We start from the raw sequence: 11,315 nt of genomic DNA, 5'->3' as shown, positions 1-11,315 counted from the left end.
TTTGACTGAGCATCGGGAGACTGGTCCCGAGGCCAGGACAGATGCGGCCAAAGTACAAACCTAGTGCCGGTTGTAAACAAATCACGGACCGGCAGCCAATAAAAAAACATCAGTGGTGGCCCTTTAAATTTGGTGCCAGCCGCTAGCCAATCACAGCTTGCGGACCGGCAACCAATCAGAAGCAGCCACATTGCTACACCTGATTGGCTGCTGGTGCATGCTGTGATTGCTTCACAGCCGGCATCAAGTCCAAAGCCTGGAGGTGGATGCTGAACTGCCTGCGGAGCCCCAGTGCCAGCCGTTGAACAGGAGGAGGAGAATCCGGACTCTGTCAGCGCCAACTCCGCAGGTACAGGGGGTGAGAAAGGTAGTAGGTAGGTAGTGTGATGTGCTGGGGTTGGGTGAGAGAAGCAGGTAGTGTGAGGTGCAGGTCTTTGGGAGAGGGAAGCTGGTAGTGTGAGGTGCAAGGGGTGGGTGGAGCCTGAAGGGAAGGAGGTAGTGTGAGGTGCAGGGGGTGAGAGAGGTAGTAGTAGGTAGTGTGAGGTGCTGGGAATGGGAGAGGGAAGATGGCAGTGTGAGGTGCAAGGGGTGGGTGAAGCAGGTAGTGTGAGGTGCAGGGGGTGAGAGAGGTAGTAGTAGGTAGTGTGAGGTGCTGGGAATGGGAGAGGGAAGATGGCAGTGTGAGGTGCAGGGTGTGGGTGAAGCAGGTAGTGTGAGGTGCAGGGGGGAGAGAGGTAGTAGTAGGTAGTGTGAGGTGCTGGGAATGGGAGAGGAAAGATGGTAGTGTGAGGTGCAGGGCTTTGGGAGAGGGAAGCAGGTAGTGTGAGGTCAGGGCTTTGGGAGAGGGAAGATCATAGTGTGAGGTGCAGGGGGTGGGTGGAGGGAAGTAGGTAGTGTGAGATGCAGGGGGTTGGAGAGGGAACTGAAAGAAGTATTCATTACTCTGTATAAATGTAGAATGTGAAATTACTTTGATAATAATAGATTAGGTTTGAACTCAAGGCTTTTCCCTTTAGTTTAAAGTTATATGTGGCAGTTTAGGAAAATTCCAAGGATAAATTTATATTTCTTCTGGGGATAATAAGAACATGGACCTATTGAATATTTTCCACATGTTCAAATTAACCATCACAAAACTTTATGCAGCATTATTACAGATTAGAACAGTGACTAGGCATGTGCTAGGTCACCTCAGTCCAAAGCCCTCTCCGTCCCACCCCATGCTCTGTTGTGCTCCCTCCCCACTCCATCCCTGCTGAATACTTACCCCGTTCCCTGCATCTGCAGAGTGGTCCTTCTCTGTCCTCTAAGGTCTGTCCCATTGCTGCAGTGGGAGCCGTTGGCTCCTGAGGCACAAGCACCGGTACTCACTGCACATGCCGTAGACAGGACACTCCTTAGCCAATTATTATATCTGTGAGGTGCAGGGGGTGAGAGAGGGAAAGAGCCTGCGGGTAGTCTCTAAGGTTTGGGGGGGAGGTTTCAACAAAAATTTCCATACCCCCACTTCAAACTTCCCACTTCGAGCACTGATTATAATTTTACCTGGACACTGAAAATGGGGCAGAGCAACTGGTGAGGACTAGGAGGAGACAGGAAGAAATGAATCCTCTCTGCTTTTCTTCCAACACTTGACTTGTTTCCCTTAATTACTGCTCTTCATCCACAGATGGCTACATTTGTTTAAGAAGCAAAATGGAAAACTGTTCTTTCCATTCTTCTCTAAATAGTGTTATATATTAGTGCATGAGGGAAAGAATTGTGCAGTTATAGGGGACACCGCTAGAGAAATATGAGAGTTCTCCATGTTAACACCTTCTCTGAATTAAATGAAGCTGTGATAAAACCTGTTATCACAGTGGATGAGTGATGAAGAGATTTTCACTGCTGTATGAACAGACCCCAAAGTCTGGCATCACAAAGCAGGCCCTACACTGCTGTACAGTGGTACTGTCTCAAACAACAACTTTCCTGCTGCATGGCCAACAATGAACAGGGTCTATTGCCTACTCAATGATGCCAAACTAGTATCAATAGTGAGCACTTAATGTCTCTATGAAATGTTTTCTCTACCGCATTACATTATTTCTGGTTAGCTCTTATTCTATTAGCCCTATTCAGTGGCAGAACTCCCAGAGACAATGGAGTCATTTGCCGCCGGGCGCCAGCCCCGAAGGGGGCACCGGGCTCCATTGTCACCAGGAGCTGCATGGAGAAGGAGTGCCGCTGATCGGTGCTCCACCTCCAGTGGCGTAACTACGGAGGGTGCAGGGGGTGCGGTCGCAACCCCTTGAACTCTCCATTTGCCGTGCGCCCGCTGAGTGTGTTACCAGCTGGCGCCTGGCTCCCTCTCTCCCCCCGGCGGTAGCCGGAGGACGGAGCTCACTCCTGAGCTCCTGCTTCTGCGTCCCGCAGTGCACTATGGGAGTGACATCATGACGTCACTCCTATAGTTCCGAGGAGCAGAAAGTTTATATTTTTTCCTGTATGTATGTGTGTGTGTGCACGTGGGGGGGCACTACAGGGGGCTTACTGCTGGGGGCATTACAGGGGGCTTACTGCAGGGGGCATTACAGAGGGCTGCCGCTTATTACAGGGGGTTTACTACTGGGGGCACATTACAGGGAGCATTACAAGGGGCTTACTACTTGGGGTACTACAGGGGGCTTACTACTGGGGGCATTACAGGGGGCTTATTACAGGGGGCTTACTAATAATGGCACTACAGGGGGCTTACTACTGGGGGCTTACTACTGGGGGCTTAGTACAGGGGGCTTACTACTGTGGGCTTACTACTGGAGGCATTACAGGGGGCTTACTACTGGGGGCACTACAGGGGACATTACAGGGGGCATCATATGGGGGCACTACAGGGGACATTATAGGGGCCTTACTACTGGTGCATCATATGGGGGCACTACAGCAGCAGCACTACTGGGGGCATCATATGGGGGCACTACAGGGGCCTTACTATTGGGGGCACTACAGTGGCCTTACTACTGGGGGCACAGCATAGGGGGACCACTACTGTAGGTACTGCATAGGGGGACCACTACTGGAGGTACTGCATAGGGGGACCATTACTGGGGGGCACTACATAGGCCTTATTATTGGGGGCACTACAGGGGCCTTACTATTGGGGGTACTACAGGGGCCTTACTACTGGGGGCACAACATAGGGGGACCTCTACTGAGGGCACTGCATAGGGGTACCACTACTGGGGGCATTGTATAAAAGGAACTTCATAGGGGGACGGTGGCAGCTGGGGCTGGAATAGGTGCTGGGGGGTAGTACATTTTAATTTGGGGAGTGGGGGGGCACCAACATTTATCTTGCCTCCGGGCACCTGGGATGAAGTTACACCACTGGCCCTATTCTAATCAAAACGAGAAGAATGTAACTACCACTGGGATAAAACATATACTGGGGTCATAGCTTTTACTAGTTGACTTAAACTAGCTTGGTCTAAGAACATAGAATACACTATAAAAGGCACCAGTGCATCACCAATAGCCTAAGGCATACAATGTATCCTCTACAGATACCACCAGTAAAATCAGGCACACCACTTGCTTGACTCTATGTGGCCCTAGGGTAGGGAGATAGCCATTTATTATTGCTGGTGTCCTATGTAACTGTTTTTATACTATTCATACCAGCTTATGCCAGCAAGAAGCATAAACTACCGTTAATGACATTTGGGCCTGGTCCACATGAGACTTGTCATTGTTGGTCATGGTTGATCAGCAAAAGGGATGCAATGTAACCAAAGCCCATAACTGAGCTAATGGAGGGTATTGGAAGAAGTGATTGCCTTGTTCACCGTTTGGCTCTGATGCTCAATCGCCAGGAAGCACGGCAGAATAGGCCATTGATACTTCACATTTATTTGTAAAACCTTTTTGGATTTTTTTTTAACATCTGATAAATAAATTATACCTTGTTGTTAAAGAATTTTAAATTTACAAATACACCGGATTGGCCATTTGGTCGAGCCTCACACATCCCTACAAAGTTCGCTGAGGAACAGATACTGAAACATCAGGAAAGTTTGAATTGAAGTATATACGCAGCTGGAAATCTTTATAACATTTTATAGGAGTTTTTGTGCTTTGTATTACAACTTTGTGTTGAATACAGTTTTGATATATTTTCATATACTCTAGTTCTTCTAATCTTAATGGTAATTTGCAATAAGTTATTATAAAATATAAAAGGGAATTTAAAATTTATTTTGCTTATCCTAATTTTGTTAATAATTCTGAAAAAAAAGCTACACATTAAAAATTTTCCTGTTTTCTTGCACTACTGTTTACAGTATGTGTTACCATAATATATTTTATTTTTTAAAGGATTAGGAATATGTAAATAAAATAATTTAAAATCTACATGACACTAGTTTCCCAGAAATGTGAAATCTTTTGCAGTCTTTTAGTGGCATTTTCCAGGGTGACATTTTGAAAGCAGTTTTGGCATTTAGATAACAGACTACCATACAGTGCATTCCATGAGGACATATACGACCTGCTACTTAATTCAAGCTTCTTTTTAAGACTTTGAAGTTTACCCTTTGTATCACTGCTTTAACCTTACCAGGAAGACGATTTAACAATAAGGACTCTGAAGTCATTGTGTTATTGATTTGTGCTCCAATAAAAATAATGATAATTTCATATAGGTTTGTTCGCTATCTATCTATCTATCTATCTATCTATCTATCTATCTATCTATCTATCTTATGAAACAATAATGCAAATTAGCAATATTTTCTTTGTTATGATTAATATGGATTTAAATATTCAAAAATGTAATGTAACGAGAACTTCACAATGAAATGCTGCATTGATAATGTCTGTTTTAACCCTATAATTTACAGACTGCTCAGTGAAGAAGTTACAGTGCATTTTGGCTATCATATTTGGATTGGTTGGTTATGCGAACAGGTTAGAGTAGATATTTGTTGAGTGTAATTTTTCAGATTGACATGATACAGAGGGTCAGATTAACGGGGGGGGCGACAGGGGAGGTCGTCCGCCACACTCACCAGGAGTTAAAGTAGGCCGGAGACTTAACCAGTTCCGCCTCCTCCAGCCCACCTAACTCTGGCGCCGCAGGGAGGTTCCATGTGCCGGACGGCCGCTAAGATTTTGTTCCAAGCGGGCGCCAGTCTCTCTTCCCGCAGTGTCAGCCGGAGGCTGGAGCTCACACCTGAGCTCTGGCCTCCGGCTCCTGCAGTAGTGCAGTGCACTATGGGAGAGACATCATGACGTCATCTCTCCCATAGTTCCAAGGAGCAGGCAGCCAGACGGACGTGAATTTGGGAGCGGGGCTTAAGGTAAGTATTAGTAAGTAGTGTTTTCCCATGGGAACGCCTCCGGCTGGCCAGCCATGCCCCCGGCACGCCCACCAAAGGGGGCATGCTGTCACTCACCATCGACAGCACGCCCCCTTTGTAGCGAGACCCATAGCGATGGCTTGCCCGTCGCTATCCGGGTCTCGCGCATGCGCACTGGCCCAACATCAACCCGCTTGCGAGCGCTCAGCGCTCGCGAGGGGGTCTGAATCAGGCCCTATGTGCGTTGTAATGTGGATAAGATTGTGCAATTGGTGAGTAATATTTCATGTGGGTGTCTATATGTGTTTTCTTTCCTCTGGGTGTATATTGTGTGTTCTTTTTCGATTGTGTGTCTGTGGTTTTTTTTTCATGTGGAGTCCATGGGCCCCATTTCATAATGAGACATAACCCCTTTAGCACTCACTAAAGGTGTTATGTCCTCCTTTCAGTATTTAACAAACAGCGCTAAGCTTAGCTTATCGCTGTTTATCAATGTACTGCTTACGAGCGATATGGTCCCCATTACGCATACCCCCATTTAGTTCATATTTAATAGTGGCCTCCATATGTTTGTTGCCCAGGGGCCCCCACAGACCTTAATCCGGCCCTGATGATACATCTATATACATATATGTTTGTCCTATATCAGACTGGTTCCACTGCATGGAAGTGTGTAACTCTGAATGCTTATTTAAAAGAAGTCAATATTTACAAAGGATTTTCTGGAATAGATTCCTGACACATACTAATGCTTTTGAAATTGAAAAAGACGTATGGTCTAAATAGATAACATGTTTAATGTATGTCCCAGTGCACTATGCATTTTAGAAATGGAAAAGTCAAGAACTGGAATGCAGTTTGTGGAAATATATACATCAGATGGTTCCTGAGCGCAGCCCTGCAGTATGGATTGTTCAAAAGAGGGCTTCTACTGTCCTTACAATGTACAAGGGGGTAACTGTCCTATTTGCAGTCAATTGAATTTAGTTGAATTTAGCACAACAGCTTTTAATGGTATACATTACTATATACATACATTAATATATTTTAGCAATAGGATCGAACACAATAATACATTATGCAATAGTTATTTCCCCACCCTAGGGGCTTATTCTGAGTCTTGTGCAAAGTGGCATTAGTTGTGGGCAGCTGCAGATTCCCTAATTTATACTGAAGTGAGAATCCGTAGGGATAATGTGGGGGTTCAAGCATCTGCAAGAGGAAACCTGTACCACCCACTGACTACGCCAGCCAGTGCAACCTTCCTCATTTGTATCGGCACTTGCACTAGCCCGATGTTAGGTGCAAGAGATACTGTATGTCAGAAACAGGCTTCCCTTCCCAGTATGCATGGAGCGTTAGATACATGCCCACAACACTCCCATGACACTGCTATGGCACTCCCACAAATCAGGGCCGGTCGTGCACTCGCATTGTTGCCTCTCCAAAGCACCCAAATTCACTAAAGGACAGATCCGACTGAGTTCTGTACAAATAGGACACATGCAGGGGCGCCGAGAGGGGGGGGAGCGGGTACATATATTCCCCGGGCCCAGGCTTTCTGAGGGGCCCGGCAGGGGCCCGAGTCCGGCGCCGCCCCCCCCTCACAGCAGCCCAGAACACAGCGTGTGCTGAGCTGCAGTTGGACACTGCTCGTGGCTGCTGAGCAGCAGCCACAGCAGTCTCCTATGCCTGTGCGGGGGGAGCGATCACACTGATCGCGCCCCCCCTGGCTTTGCACCGGGCTGAGGGGGCTCAGAGCGTCCACCCTCCCCAGCGCATAGCACTGCAAATCTTTTTTTTTTCTATCAGCAAGGGGGCGTGGCCACGCCTCCCGCTATTAGGCCACGCCCCCTATTACTGGGGCCCGCCGCAGCTCTTGGTGGGCCTAGACACATGTATGCAAACATGTGTAAATTATATCTGCACATGCGCCGTATGAAAAACTCGCCATTTGCTTCCGTACACTGAGATCCGTCCGCCTCAAAATCATCCCCATAATGTGTGCATCATGTCTACAATATGCAAAGTTATTATACACTCCTCCTGGAAATTACTGATTAAAATTTAGTAGTGTTCATAACAGTGACTGGAGAAGGCGTGTGGTGATCACGGCTGCCCTTATAACACTATCATGTGCCAGCAACAGGTTCCTTTTTTGGAACTTCTTGTATAAAGGGAAATTAAATAATAATGACCATTTTATTATTATTATTATTATTATTATCCTTATTTATTTGGCATCACAAGTGGTCCGCAGCTCCTTTCACAGTACATAACAGAAACAGTATGAACCATGGGTTGTAGTTAATAGGTAAACATTTAGGCTGCAGGGGATGGAGGGGTCAGGGTTAGTTACTAAAGGGAGGTTTAGGGTTAGGAATCAGTGTAAAGGATAGGGGAGGAATACTCATCTGAACACTGAATCATTGGAGGCCTGACCCGGAAGTGACACTCACATGACCGCTGGGACCCGGAAGCTGTGATGGAGCAGCTGCAACAGTCATGAGCAAGTAAATGACCACTGGATCACCAGGGGCAATATGTCGACATTTCATCACTGTCTACATGATCGATATTGTCAATGTCTCCATTATGACCATGTTGACATGATGGATGTCAATATTATCACTGTCGAAATATCATACCACCCCCAATAAAACAAGGAAAAAGTGACTTGCAGTACAAAACATTGCTGGACAAGGACAAGGTTTGAAGACATTGCTGTATCAGATGATGGTATAATAGAGGGAAGTAAAAGTACTTACACTCTAAAGGCTACAATATAGCAGGTAACCTGTATCCAGTAAACCAAGCTGTTTAGAAAAGAAAATGAATTGTCTAGGGTTCAGAGATTGGTTAGGTTTAGGGGGAGGGTTAGGCTGCAGGATGGGAGGGTTAGGTATAGGCTGTGGTATTGGTGAGTGAGTGTTAGGCTGTGTGAGGGGTGGGTTAGGATTAGGGGGAGGGTTAGGCTGAGGTATTGGTGGGGTAGTGTTAGGCTGTGGGAGTGGTGAGTTAGGGGGAGGGTTAGGCTGGAGGATGGGAGGCTTAGGTTTAGGCTGAGGTATTGGTGAGTGAGGGTTAGGTTGTGTGAGGGGTGGGTTAGGATTAGGGGGAGGGTTAGGCTGCAGGATGGGAGGGTTAGGTATAGGCTGAGGTATTGGTGAATGAGGATTAGGCTGTGTGAGGGGTGGGTTAGGATTAGCAGGAGGGTTAGGCTGAGGTATTGGTGAGTGAGGATTAGGCTGTGCGAGGGTTGGGTTAGGATTAGGGGGAGGGTTAGTCTGCAGTATGGGAGGGTTAGGTTTAGACTGTGGTATTGGTGAGAGAGGGTTAGGCTGTGTGATGGGTGGGTTAGGATTAGCGGGAGGGTTAGGCTGAGGTATTGGTGAGTTAGGGTTAGGCTGCAGTATTGGTGAGTGAGGGTTAGGCTGTGTGAGGGGTGGGTTAGGATTAGGGAGAGGGTTAGGCTGAGGTATTGGTGAGTTAGGGTTAGGCTGAAGTATTGGTGAGTGAGGGTTAGGCTGTGTGAGGGGTGGGTTAGGATTAGGGGAAGGGTTAGAATACTTACCTAAATCTGTCGGAATTTTGACTATCAGGATGCTGCTATCAGTATTCTGACTGTTGGCATTGTGACCGTCGGGATCCCATACTCATCCCATATACAGTATAGGGTGCTTTATGATGGATAAAAGATAGGTGTGTGAGAACACATCTGTATTTGTCTGTGTCTGGTGATTATATTTAATTTATTTTAGTTTATTTGTATACCACCACTAAATTTTCAGCACTTAGGAGGAAAAAACTTGATGATGTAAACTCTGTATTGATGATCTCCTGGAAATAGAGCAGAACTCATGTAGATCCAACATCAATGGCATTCAGAGGGTTTAAAATAAAATTGAAGTTGGTTTTGTAAACTGCTGAGATTTTGACACTGTTCCTCTTACTGTATCACGCATGTGCAAAGCCGCTGGGTACACAGCGAGGAGGAGGTGGATGAATCCGCTTGGATCTCTCTATGCAGCCCTAGACCTCCTTCCCAAAGGAAGGAGCAGGGCTCCCAGAACCAGCATCATCTGAAGATGAAGTTAGTTATCGCAAGAAAATTCCAAAAACTTTTCGGAGTTTGCTGAATATTAGGCAGTCCTATTAGTCCCCTAATAAAGAATGGCACGTTACATGTCATTAAACTCTAAAGGAGATAATAAGAAAAGGTCAACAGCGATAGATGGCCTTACAGCAAGTTATGATGTGAAATTACTAATGTGGATATACATATGTGTATCACCAAAAAATAATATTTTCTGGTCTACTTCAACACAAACAAAAACTGCCTATGTATTGTGCTACCTCTTTATTAGTGACATGTTTATTTTCTTTTTTGTTATTTACTTTTATTTTGGAGTCCTCAATCTTATTTGCTAGCAGTTGGATTTTAATTGCTCTAGATGGCGGAGATATATTCTTCATAATGGTTTCTCCTGTTACTGTAACTGTGGGAAAGGAATATATGAAAGGAATATATGAAAATGCAGTCTTTTTATTTTAGTACATTTGCAAAGCGGAAGAAAAAAAAATGACTAAAGTGAGGGGACATAGAGATGAGCCAGTCTACTGATTTTCTTTTTGTCGAATATTGACCATACTGAGATTGATATTAGTTTGTTCCTCAATAAATGAATTTGCTTTTTACTTCAGATAAAAGTTATTTTAAAAAAAATTTTGTGATTAAAACATTTGTCTTTAATTCAGATTTGTTCAAAACATCCATTGTTGTTTTCTTTCATAGAATTTGTTTTCCAAGGCAGTGTTAGGAAACACCATTTACTAAAAAATGTCCTGAGAATGACTTATCTAAAACGTGGTATAAAAGAATATTCAAGATCCCTAACGTGGCCAAAACCTTAGGATTTGGAAACTCTTCCATACTGTTTTGCTTCTCACTAGTTCTATGATTTATTAAACCTATACACAAATGGAAACCTGTGTGTTGAAAGTTGTGAATTTCTATAGGTTGTATTGTATTTTTGTTTTGTATTATGTAACCATCCAGCATCTATACTTTTGACATTATATAATTTTGCCTTGTCTTTAAGTCTACAGTAGTAACATTTCCACATATTATGTATTATTATTACATTTGAGGATAATAATGCTGACTGAGCACCTTCTTGACCAGTGATTGAGTCAACCATGAAGTCATTAAAACTGTGGTACATCTGAGGACAGACTTGTGATAATGTCCCAGTCAGCATTGCCATGAGAGGAAACATGTTGGAATATGTCCTGGTTGCTTCCTGGAATCACTTAATGTTGTGTATAAGCTCTGTTACTGCATAACAAATGTTCTGTTAAACTAGAGAGCTGTAGACTGAAGGGTTATTTTTAGTTCTAAAGCTTTCAGTATTTGTTACTTTGTACTTGTGAGTGGAAAAAATGACTGTTAACATTATGTGTTGGATGACAGAACTCAATCAATGTAGAGAGCATGCCATCTTCTGGTTGTTCTGCATAAAGCAGGATATCTTCTTTTTTAAAGCTAAATAGCTTCAAGACTGCAGACATCACATTTTTATACATAAACTGTTTGGATAGGAAATAACAGACTTGTTACTGGTGCCATACATTGTTTTCCTGCGGGACAATGGAAATAAGAATTTGTCCCTGCAACGTGCCCTAACCACTACATGAAATTTCCAGCTTGACATTGAAGCCTCAGATCACAGATAATAGTGTATTATGGAAAGAGGGTTTTACTGGAAATGCTGAAGGGTTCAGTCTCAAATATTTTGTTTATATCTCTTCCATGTGGCCTGTGAAAAATAAAGGATTAAATCTTTAAAGACCATGGTCAGAGCACATAAATATTAATATACTTACTGAATAATTGTTTTTATTTTTTATGTGCCAGGTTGACAAGTTGATAATGTTGTGTGTTGGTTCCTATAAGGCATGGCTAGTAAAAGATGAAAG

At 44.4% G+C, this 11,315-nt stretch overlaps 1 long non-coding RNA gene across 1 annotated transcript in view; it reads left to right on the top strand.

Moving 5' to 3' along the window:
• The first annotated feature begins 267 nt into the window (after nucleotides 1-267).
• Nucleotides 268-11,315, top strand: part of LOC148538232 (uncharacterized) — a 32,470-nt gene continuing 21,422 nt past the window's right edge. The window contains exon 1 of the long non-coding RNA XR_015872556.1: nucleotides 268-349. This is a non-coding gene — a long non-coding RNA (uncharacterized LOC148538232). The remainder of the gene's footprint in view (nucleotides 350-11,315) is intronic.

This window comes from Taudactylus pleione, unplaced genomic scaffold, assembly GCF_031769625.1.
Source record: "Taudactylus pleione unplaced genomic scaffold, aTauple2 ptg000041l, whole genome shotgun sequence".
In the NCBI taxonomy this organism is placed as follows: domain Eukaryota; kingdom Metazoa; phylum Chordata; class Amphibia; order Anura; family Myobatrachidae; genus Taudactylus; species Taudactylus pleione.
Note: the sequence above shows the minus strand (reverse complement) of the source record. Positions and strands in the feature narration are given on the sequence as shown.